The sequence below is a fragment of the Stomoxys calcitrans genome, chromosome 1 (assembly GCF_963082655.1).
Source record: "Stomoxys calcitrans chromosome 1, idStoCalc2.1, whole genome shotgun sequence".
Taxonomy (NCBI): Eukaryota; Metazoa; Arthropoda; class Insecta; order Diptera; family Muscidae; genus Stomoxys; species Stomoxys calcitrans.
In genome coordinates this window covers 256,108,219-256,120,718 of record NC_081552.1, presented here as the reverse complement: position 1 = coordinate 256,120,718, position 12,500 = coordinate 256,108,219, and positions in this window count along the sequence as shown.

The following is a 12,500-nucleotide window of genomic DNA, read 5'->3' as shown; positions in this document are numbered from 1 at the left end:
TCAAATTTGGATATAGCTGCCATATAGACAATCTCTCGATTTAAAGTTTTGGGCCCATAAAAAGCGTACTTATTGTCCGATGTCGCCGAAATTTGAGACTGTGAGTTGTATTGGACCCTTCGATATTTGTCTTCCGTTTGGGTCAGATCGTTCCAAATTTGGATGTAGCTGCTATATAGACCGATCTCTCGGTTGAACAATGACTTGTATTTATAAGCATTTGGTCTAAATCGGATGATATGTCTATATACCTGCTATGGGGCATAAGGTATGAAATTTTCACTGGATTTTAACGAAAGGTGGTTCACATATATACCCGAGGTGGTGGGTATCCCAAGTTTGACCCGGCCGAACTTAACGCCTTTTAACTTGTTTTTTTTTTTTTTTTTTGATTATATTCATATGTATGCGTATTATGAAATATTCTTTTTACCATGCCAATAATTTCTCATGAAATATTTCCCAAATCAGTGGACATTTAAAATATTATATAGAAATCTATAAATTTAATTAAACTATTTGTTTTTGTTTGTTTGTGTTTTATGCGTTAATTGAATGCTTTAAAATGTAGTTTGTATCCATTGATTAATTGATATGTTTATTGATAAGTTTGTATTGGGTATTTTAAAAGCCCCTTTGTGATATTTATGAATTCAATGAAGACATTACAAAAACTTCACAAAAAAAAAAACCTTTTTTGTATCCACTCCTGTAGGATAGGGGGTATATTCATTTAGTCATTCCGTTTGCAATACATCGAAATAACAATTTCCGACCCTTCAAAGTATATATATTTCGGATCGTGGTAAAATTCTAAGACGATTTAACGATGTCCGTGTGTCTGTCCGTCCGTATCCAAAGTTCGTGCAAAATTTTGGCAAGTTAGGTCAAATAATGCGATTTCTAAACCGATTTCCATGAAATTCACCAGTAATCAGTGAGAGTCATAAGAAAATACTTCCTGCCAAATTTCGAGGGAATCGCTTAGCAAATGACCATTTTATTGCTGTATTACTGCAAATCGTACGAACATATATATGGGAGCTATATCCAAATCTGAGGCGATTTTTTCAATAGACTTCGTCGCTAGGCCGAAAAACATGCCTGTACCAAATTTTAAGACGATCGGATGAAAACTGCGACCTGAACTTTGTACACAAATTAGCATGGACAGACAGACGGACAGACAGTAGGACATAGCTAAAACGAATCAGACAGTGATTCGGAGTTGTCAAAATGCCATTTTTTACAGAAATTAAGTGAGTATAAGGCTCTTTAAAATATGGACGCTGTATCCGTCCATGCTATTGTCGAATTCAAGTCCAAGTGTTGCAACGGAGTCCACCGTAGCGCAGAGGTTAGCATGACCGCCTATGACACTGAAGGTCTGGGTTCGAATCCTGGCAGGAATATATGAAAAATTTTCAGGGCTGGATATCCCCTTCTAATACTGGCGACATTTGTGAGGTACTGTGCCATGTAAAAACTTCTCCCCAAAGAGGTGTCGCTCTGCAGTAGGCCATTCGTACTCTGCTATAAAAAGGAGGTCCCTCATCATTGAGCTTAAAATTTAATCGCACAGCACTCATTGTGAGAGTTGTGAGAAGTTTGCCACAGCTCCTTAATGGAATGTCCATGGACAAATTTGCATTTGCATTGCAATTGTTGTTTGTATTCTTCCTGCACCCCGGTATTCACTGTTGAATCGTATAGCACAACCCATGGTCGGCTTTCCTCATGTTTTCCCCGTCTTTGTTGGTTATTTTTGTTATGGCAGTCGACGGATAGACAGACAGACAGACCATACTTTGGTAAGTATAAATATAAATTAACACATTTGGTTTCATTGTCATATGCGCATGTGAAGAGTACTGTTTTTTTAAATTGCTTTTTATGTAAATTGATCCCTTTCAGTTGGCATTGAGCACACAGAATGGCAACAAAAACATAAATAAATCTCAATTTGTTAAAAAAGAAACAAACAAAAAAAAAAAAAAACTGCATATGCAACTGTGATTTGTTATATTTAATTGAATTTTATACAAAAGGTATAAAATCACATATTCAAATGCACACATACACATACACACATGCATACACACCATCCGCACATGCAGCTATAGGTGCATGCAGGCCACAAACACTTGCACACATTGACGCTTTATGCGTTTGCATAGTAGTTTAAATGTATTCACACTTTAGACTTTATTGAATAATTGAAAAATAATCCTTATAGTAGTAAAATTTAATTTGCATACATACTCGAACTGTTGATTTAAACATGAAATACAATTGATTTTAATTGATTTGAGGACTTGTTTGTTTGTTGTTGTTTGTTTGCTATGTGGGTTTATTTGCTTATTGTACTCCACCAGGTCACAGCAATGAAAATGGCAACAACTGTTGACAAACCGACGTCAGGCGGAGTTCAGTACAGGTGTTGATTTTGCCAGCAATTGAATCGGTTTAATATAATTTGAGATAGACGATTGATTCCGATTGCAGCGGCAATTCTAAAGTCAATTTTATGAGAAATATAATTAAAGTTCGACCGGGCCGAACTTTGGATACCCACCACTTCGGGTATATATGTTAACCACCTTTCGTCAAAATCCGGTGCAAATTGTATACCTCATGTCCCATAGCAGTTATATCGAAATATGTTCCGATTTGGACCAAATACTAGGGTTGCCCAAAAAGTAATTGCGGATTTTTTAAAAGAAAGTAAATGCATTTTTAATAAAACTTAGAATGAACTTTAATCCTTTAATCAAATATCCTTTTTTTACACTTTTTTTCTAAAGCAAGCTTAAAGTAACAGCTGATAACCGACAGAAGAAAGAATGCAATTACAGAGTCACAAGCTGTGAAAAAATTTGTCAACGCCGACTATGTGAAAAATCCGCAATTACTTTTTGGGCAACCCAATAATTAGTACAGTAGCTATATCGAAAAATACACTGATCTGAACCATATGCGACACAGATATCGAAAAGCCTAACATAAGTCATTGTGTCAAATTTCAGTGAAACCGGATTATAAATGCGCTTTTTATGGGGCCAAAACTTTAAATCGGTCTATATGGCAGCTATATCCAAATCTGGAACGATATGGGCCAAATTGAAGAAAAATATCGAAGGGACTAACACAACTCCCTGTCAGAAAGTTCGACGACATCGAACAATAAATGCGCATTTTATGGACTCAAAACCTTAAATCGAGAGACATGGCAGCTTTATTCAAATTTGGATCGATCTCGGCCAAATTAAAGAAGGATGTCGCAGGGCCTATCACAAGTCACTGTCCCAAATTTCAGCAAAATCGGATGATAAATGTGGCTTTTATGGGCCCAAGACCCTAAATCGGTGGATCGGTCTATATGGCAGCTATATCCAAATCTGAACCGATCTCGGTCAAATTAAAGAAGGATATCGAAGGGCCTATCACGACCCACCGTCCCAAATTTCAGCAAAATCGGATGATAAATGCGAATCTTATGCGCCAAACACCCTAAATCGAGAGATCGGTCTATATGGCAGCTATATCCAAATCTGGACCGATCTGGGTCAAACTTAGTAAGAATGTCGAAGGGCCTAACACAACTCACTGTACGATATTTTGGCACAATCGGATAATAAACGCGACTCTTATGGGGCAAATACCCTAAATCGGTTGATCGGTCTATATGGCAGCTATATCCAAATCTGCACCGATATGAGTCACATTCAAATGGGATGTCGAGTGGCCTAACACATTTCATAGTCCCAAATTTCAGCAAAATCGGATAATAAATGTGGCTTTTATGGGCCTAAGACCCTAAATTGGAGGATCGGTCTATATGGCAGCTATATCCAAATCAGGACCGATCTGAGCCAAATTAAAGGAGAAAGTCAATGGGCCTAACACAACTCACTGTGTGGATATAGCTGCCATATAGAGCGATCTCTCGATATAAGGTCTTGTGCCCATAAAAGACGCATTTATTGTTAGATTTTGCCGAAATTTTGGACAGTGAGTTAGGTTAAGCCCATCGATATGCTTCTCCAATATGGTACAGATCGGTCCAGATTTGAATATAGCTGTCATATAGACCGATCTTCCGATTTAAGGTTTAGAGCCCATAAAAGACGCATTTATTTTCCGATGTTGGCGAAATTTTGGACAGTGAGTTAGGTTAAGCCCATCGATATGCTTCTCCAATATGGTACAGATCGGTCCAGATTTGAATATAGCTGCCATATAGACCGATCCTCCGATTTAAGGTTTTGAGCCCATAAAAGGCGCATTTATTTTCCGACGTCGCCGAAATTTGGGATATTGAGTTGTGTTAGGCCCTTCGACATTCTTTTTTAATTTGGTTCAGATCGGTCCAAATTTGAATATAGCTGCCATATAGACCAATCTCTCAATATAAGGTTTTTTTTTTCCATAAAAGTCGCATTTATTGTTCGATTTCCCCGAAATGTAACACAGTGACTAATGTTAGGCTTTTCGACATCCGTGTCGTGTATGGTTCAAATCGCTCTATATTTGGATATGACCCAAAAGACCAATATTTTGTTCTACAAAGTTGAATAGTGACTTATACCTATTAGACCCCTCAATATCCGTGTCCAAATTTGTCCAAATCGGACCATATTTCAATAAATCTGCTACGGCGGGCATTAATTATGCATTTTTCACCGGATTATCACAAAAGGTGGTTTACGTATATACCCGAGTTGGCGGGTATCAAAAGTTCGGCCCGGCCGAACTTAAGGCCTTTCTACTTGTTCTCCAATCAAAACAATGTGATCCTTAAGTTTTCATGTCGTAGATTCATAGATTTGCTAAGGGTTTTGCTCATTCACTTTACCCATCCATATCTTCCCATCAGGTTAATGGAATAACCTTTACCAAAAGTGCATCATGAGTTTCCTCAAGTATAGAAAAAACAAAGAAATTCGTGAAAGACCAAATAATTCTTGGTATTTATCACATCAGCGCCCCAAACCTCAATGTGTAAATTTTTCGTCATCCTTGTCGCGAGGATTAAGCAAACACGTCAATGTGTTCCGAGGATTTCCGGTTATCCTGCACATATTTGTCATGCATTGCGATGAACCCTTCACAATGCTATTGAATTGAGGTTGAATTATTCACAGACGACTAGACTGGCTACTCGATTGGCAGCAGATTGTGGGTACATTCTGTGTCACTAAATGGCATTCACTTCACTAAAACATCAGGTCATAGTCATGCTGAAAGGGAAATGTGTTGTTGGTTTAAATGTTTGTCAATTAGTTAGGCAAAAAATTGATATTTTAAATGTTTCCGCAAAGTTTTGAACTATGCTATGCTATGGGCATACAACCAAGCTAGTGATTGGTGTTAGAAATTCAAAACGAAAACCTGAAAAACCTATGTTGAGAACTTTGCTCAGCAAAACTTTTATTTCCAATTCTTCGTTAAATGTCATTGGGTTGTCGTGGAAAAAAGTTTAATTTTTTTTCTTCAGTTGCCATGTTTACTACTGCGCTGTTTATAATGCAACATGCGGTGCTATAAAAAGATTTCTTTGTTTTTTGGGCTTTTGTGTGCCATTGTAAAGGAAAAGTTAAAAAAGCAGAAGGATATTAAAAAAAAAAGATCTCAAAAAACTGGAGACAGTATTGGAGAAGGTAGCAAGTGGCATCCCAAGTGGGATACCCTCAAGTGTTCCCCGTCTACGTTATCCTTTGTTTGTTTTAATCCCTGCCATGGCAGAACGCGTTGCGATAGCAAAAAGGCAAGCAAAAGTACACTGTTTCAAAATCGCAGAGCTGAAACCAACCGCAGCAGAACCCGACAAAGTGAAAAATTCCCCAGACAGTCAGCACCTACTGGAACCCTCCTCCCCCCCTCCCAAAGAATGTGTTGAGTTCCAGCACTTGGCACTTTAATAAAAGGGTTCTTTACAATTGTCAATTGTTTTAAGCTCAGTTGCGACCGACCACTTGACAAAAAGCACAGAAAAAAACCAAATGCTTCAAAAAGTTGTTTCATCTTTATATACCCACCACCGTAGGATAGGAGGTATACTCATTTAGTCATTCCGTTTGCAACACATCGAAATACCAATTTCCGATCCTATAAGGTATATATATTTCGGATCGTCGTAAAATTCTAAGACTATATAACGATGTCCGTGTGTGTGTCCGTCTGTCTGTCTGTCCGTCTGTCTGTCCGTCTGTCTGTCCGTCCGCCTGTCCGTCTATCCGTCCGTCTGTCTGTCCGTCTGTCTGTCCGTCCGTCTGTCCGTCCGTCTGTCCGTCCGTCTGTCTGTCCGTTCGTTTGTCCGTCCGTCTGTCCGTCCGTCTGTCCGTCCGTCTGTCCGTCCGTCTGTTGCAATCACTCTAGAGCCTTAAAAAATTTAGATATTGACCTGAAATTTGGCACAGATACGTCTTTTTGATGCACGCTGGTTAAGATCTTGAACGGCTTAAATCGGACTATATTTGGATATAACTGCTATATAGACCGATTTTTGGATAAAGGGTCCATTGCCCATAAAAACTTTATTTTTCATCTGATTTTGCTGAAATTTGAAACAGTGGGTAATTTTAAGCCTCCCGACATGTGACCAAATTATGGATTAGATCGGTCCACATTTATATATAGCTGCCATATAGACCGATCTCCAGATAATGGGTCTGAAGCCCATAAAAGCGCTATTTATTGGTCGATTTCGCTGAAATTTGAATATGTGGGTTATTTTATGCCTCCCGACATTTGAACTAAATATGGTTCAGATCGGACTATATTCAGATATAGCTGCCATATAGACCGAATTCCAAATAAAGGGTCTGAAGCCCATAAAAGCCTTACTTATTACCCGATTTCGCTGAAATTTGAAACTGTGGGTTATTTTAAGCCTCCCAACATCCGACCAAAATATGGTTCAGATCGGACTACATACAGATATAGCTGCCATATAGACCGATCTCCCGATAAAGGGTCTGAAGCCCATAAAAGATTTATTTATTACCCGATTTCATTGAAATTTGAAACAGAAGGTTACTTTAAGCCTCCCGACATCTGACCTAAATATGGTTCAGATCGGACTACATATAGATGTAGCTGCCATATAGACCGATTTCCCGATAAAGGGTCTGAACCCCATAAAAGATTTATTTATTACCCGATTTCGCTGAAATTTGCAACAGTGAATTATTTTAGGCCTCCCGATATCCGATCCAAATATGGGACATATCCGACTATATTTAGATATAGCTGTCATATCGACCCATCTCCCGATAAAGGGACTGAAGCCCATAAAACCTTTATTTATTACCCGATTTCGCTGAAATTTGAAACGGTGAGTTTTTCTGCGCCTCACAATATCCGACCTTAATATGGTTCAGATCGGTTTATAATTGGATATATCTGCCGAAAAGACCAATATTTTGATCTACAAAATTGAATTGTGACGTATATATTGGACCACTCAATGTCCTTGCCGAATTTGGGTGCATAAGTTGTCCAATTTTCACCAGATTGTGGCGAAAGGGGGTTTACATATACACCCTAGGTGGTGGGTATCCAAAGTTCGGCCCGGCCGAACTTAATGCTTTTTAACTTGTTTTCATTTTGTTGTTTTCATTTCCATTATGTTAGAATTCCTTTTTTGTGGCACAAGCCATACTTCAGACAGGCAGCCATCTGCTGGTATACGTAGTGTACTTTATGATGCGTATATGTGTTTGTGATAGAGTTATGATTGAGTGTGTGTGTGTGTGTCTGTTATAAAAATATTTTCAAGATAAGTCTTTAGGAAAATTGTTAAACAAATTAAACCATTAAATTAACATAATTTTTGTCCAATGAAAAAAAAAAAAAAACACAACAACAATGAAACAACCACAAAACTTTTCTCTTTGTCCTTGCCATTATTTATGTTGGCTTCTGAACATCAAAGAGGCATGTTGACTTTTAAAATTGAATGAATTTATATGAGTGCACAACATGCGCTTAAAATGAGATTGAGTTTTATATACTTAACAGGCTGGCTTAAGCATTCTCACATTCAATTGAATTTCTTATTCAATAATCATAAATATGGACAATATAGACAAATTCGGCCGAACAGAACTTTGGGTATACACCACTGCAAAATCAAATTTTTCCGGTAACATTCCATTTAGGAACAGGAGCCAAACTTCCCACATATCAATGAGTGTTGTCCGATACAAGTTTAAGGAGCAATGGCATCGCCGTCGAAACAACTAAAACCGAGTTATGTTCGGCCGAGCCAAAGTACTTTGAGAAGTTCTTTCAATAATTTTTGTTTAAATAGTAATAATTTCTCCTTCCAGAGTTTTAGGAAGTCAAACTGGCAGATCGGTTTATAAAGCAGCTATATCAGATCATGAACTGACTTAGAGCATACTCGTCACACTTACTGAAAGTCAAAATAAAACGACAAGTGCAAAATGTCAGCCGTATCGGATAAGAATTGTGTCCTTTAGAATCTAAAGAAGTCAAATTGGGAGATGGGAGTTTATATGGCAGCTATATCAGATCATGAACCGACTTGGACCATACATGGCACAGTTGTTGAAAGTCATAACAAAACACCACCTGCAAAATTTCATTAAATCCGCGGGTAGTAATTGGGCCTTCTAGAGGCTCATGAAGTCAAATTTGAAGATCGGTTTTTATGACAGCTGTATCAGGTTATAGACCGATTTGAACCATACTCCGTACAGTTGTTGAAAGTCACAACAACGTGGTGAATATCAGCCAAATCAGATAAGAATTGCGCCCTTCCGAATCTCGAGAAGTCAAATCTGGAGATGAGTATATATGGCAACTAAATCAAAACATGCTAGCAGAGCAAGACGAAAATGCAGCTAATATATGAAAAATGTGTGGTGTTGTCTACGAGTCAGCACAACTAATGAGCGGCCACAATATAAGGCCAACGGCAATAATAACCAGTAAGGAAAGGCAAACGTTGGGCGGAGCAGACTACATAATACCCTACACCTACCCTACAATTATAAATTCGGGCATTATATATACATATGTATGTATATGAGAGTTATATATAAATCTGAACCGACTTTCAAAGATATGTTAAGATCAGTAACAAAACAATCCGTGCCAAATTTGGTGCAGATTGGTTGAAAATTGTAGCTTGTTCGGCCATTTAAGTAAAAATCGGGCGATGCATATATATGGGAGCTATATCTTAATCTGAACCGATTTTAATAAAATTTTGTAGATGTGCTAATATTAGCAACGAAACAGTCCATGCCAAATTTCGTGCAGATCGGTTGAAAATTGTGGCTACTACGGCCATTTAAGTGCAAATCGGGCGATACATATATATGGGAGCTATATCTAAATCTGAACCGATTTTGATGAAATTTTGCAATTATGTTGAAATCAGTAACAAAATAGTTCGTGGCAAATTTTGTGCGGATCGGTTAAAAATTATAGCTACTATGGTCATTTAAGTGAAAATCGGGCGATATATATATATAGGAGCTATATCTAAATTTGACCCGATTTTAATAAAATTTTACAAATATGTTGATATTAGTAACAAAACGATCCACGCCAAATTTTGTGCAAATCGGTTGAAAATTGTAGTAATTACGGTCATTTAAGTGGAAATCGGGCGATTCATATATATGGGAGCTATATCTAAATCTAAACCGATTTTGATGAAATCTAGCAGATATGTTAAGATCAATGGCAAAACAGTTCGTGGCAAATTTTGTTCGGATCGGTCGAAAATTGTCGCTACTACGGCCATTTAAGTGCAAATCGGGCGATATATATATATGAGAGATATATCTAAATCTGAGCCGATTTTTATCAAAATCAATAGCGTTCGTCCTTGGGCCAAAAAAATGACATGTGCACAATTTCGTGATGATTGGACAACAAATACGACCTGCATTTTGATAACAAGAATGCAAGGACTCACAGATGGACAGACGGACATGGCTAAATCGATCAGAAAATGATTCTGAGTCGATCGGTATACTTATCAATGCGTCTAGCTCTTCTCCTTCTTAGCGTTGCAATTAAATGCACAAATCTATAATACCCTGCACCACAGGAATGGTGTAGGGTATAAAAACAAGTAAATAGGCATTAAGTTCGGCCGGGCCGAACTTTGGATACCCACCACCTAGGGTATATATATAAACTCCATTTCTTCACAATCCGGTGAAAATTTAATAACTTAAGCACCCAAATTCGGCATGGACATTGAGTGGTGTAATATAAATGTCACTATTCAATTTTGTCGAACAAAATATTGTTTTTTTTTTTTTTGCAGATTTATCCAATTATAAACCGATCTGAACCATATTAAGGTCGGACATCGTGAGGTTCAGATAAACTCACTGTTTCAAATTTCAGCGAAATCGGGTAATAAATAAAGCTTTTACGGGCTTCAGACCCTTTATCGGGAGATCGGTCTATATGGTAGCTATATCTAAATATAGTCCGATCTGAAGCCTACTTGGGTCAGTTGTCGGGAAGCCTTAAACTACTCACTGTTTCAAATTTCAGCAATATTGGATGAAAAGTAAAGTTTTTAATGGGCATTAGACCCTTTATCGGAAAGTCGGTCTATATAGCAGCTATATCCAAATATGATCCGATTTGGCCCGTTCAAGAACTTAACCAGCGTACATCAAAAAGACGTATCTGTGCCAAATATTAGCTCAATATCTCAATTTTTGAAGGCTCTAGAGTGATTACAACAGACTGAGGGACAGACGGACGGACAAACACACGGACATCGTTAAATCTTCTTAGAATTTTACGATGATCCGAAATATATATACTTTGTAGAGTCGGAAATTGATAGTTCAATGTGTTGCAAATGGAATAACTAAATGAATATACCCCCTATCCTACGGTGACGGGTATAAAAATCGACCCGGTCTAATATTGGGTTGCCCAAAAAGTAATTGCGGATTTTTTAAAAGAAGTCAATGCATTTTTAATAAAACTTAGAATGAACTTTAATCAAATATACTTTTTTTATATTTTTTTTTCTAAAGCAAGCTAACAGCTGATAACTGACAGAAGAAAGAATGCAATTACAGAGTCACAAGCTGTGAAAAAATTTGTCAACGCCGACTATATGAAAAATCCGCAATTACTTTTTGGGCAACCCTATATAAATACTTTATAGGGTCTAAGACGATTATTTTGACTTGTTGCAAATGAAACGACGAGATTAGTATACCCCATCCTACAGTGGAAGGTATACAATTTTCTCTATGGGCCCAAGGGGTGGGAGGGTCCAAAACAAAACTTGTCTTTTCCAAATCTTTTTTGGTGAAATCCTGTGAAAATAATAGAAGTTCAGATTTGGATATAGCTGCCATACAGACCGATCCTCCGATTTAGGGTCTTAGGCCCATAAATGCCACATTTATTATCCGATTTTGCTGAAATTCTTTGGCAGTGAGTTGTGTTAGGCCCTTCGACATCCCCCGTAAATTTAGCCCAGATCGGTCCGTATTTGGATATAGCTGCCATACAGACCGATCCTTCGATTTACGGTCTTAGGCCCATAAAAGCCACATTTATTATCCGATTTTGCTGAAATTTGGGACAGAGAGTTGTGTTAGGCTCTTCGACATTTTTCGTCAATTTGGCCCAGATCGGTTCAAATTTAGATATAACTGCCATATAGACCGATTATCCGATTTAGGGTCTTGAGCCCATAAAAGACATATTTATTATCCGATTTTTCTGAAATTTGGGACAGAGAGTTGTGTACGGTTCTTCGACATCCTTCGTCAATTTGGCTCAGATCGGTCCAGATTTGGATATAGCTGCTATATAGACCGATCCCTCGATTTAAGGTTTTGGGCCCATAAAAAGCACATTTATTATCACATTTCGCTGATATTCGGGACAGAGAGTTGTCTTAGGCCCTTCGATATATCTCTTCAATTGGCCTTGATCGGTTCAGATTTGGATATAGCTGCCATATAAACCGATCTCTCGACTTAAGGTTTTTGACCCATAAAAGGCGTATTTATTGTCCAATATCGCCGAAATTTTGGACAGTAATTTGTGTTATGCTCTTCGACATAACACAATTTGGCCCAAATTGGTCCAGATTTGGATATAGCTGCCAAATTGACAGATATCCCAATTTAAAGACTTGGCCCCATAATAGGCGTATTTATAATCCGAATATACTGAAATTTGACACCGTGACTTATGTTAGGCTCCTCGACATCCGTGTCGTATATGATTCAGATCGGTTTATTTTTAGACATATCTACTAAAAAGACCAATATTTTGTTATACACTTTTGAACCATGACTTGTACTTGTTAGTATTTGCTCCAAATTGGGACATATTTCGATATAACTGCTATGGGACATAAGGTATGCAATTTTTACTAATTTTGATGGAAGGTGGTTTACATATATGCCCGAGGTGGTGGGTATCCAAAGTTCGCCCCCGGCCGAACTGAATGCCTTTTTACTTGTTTT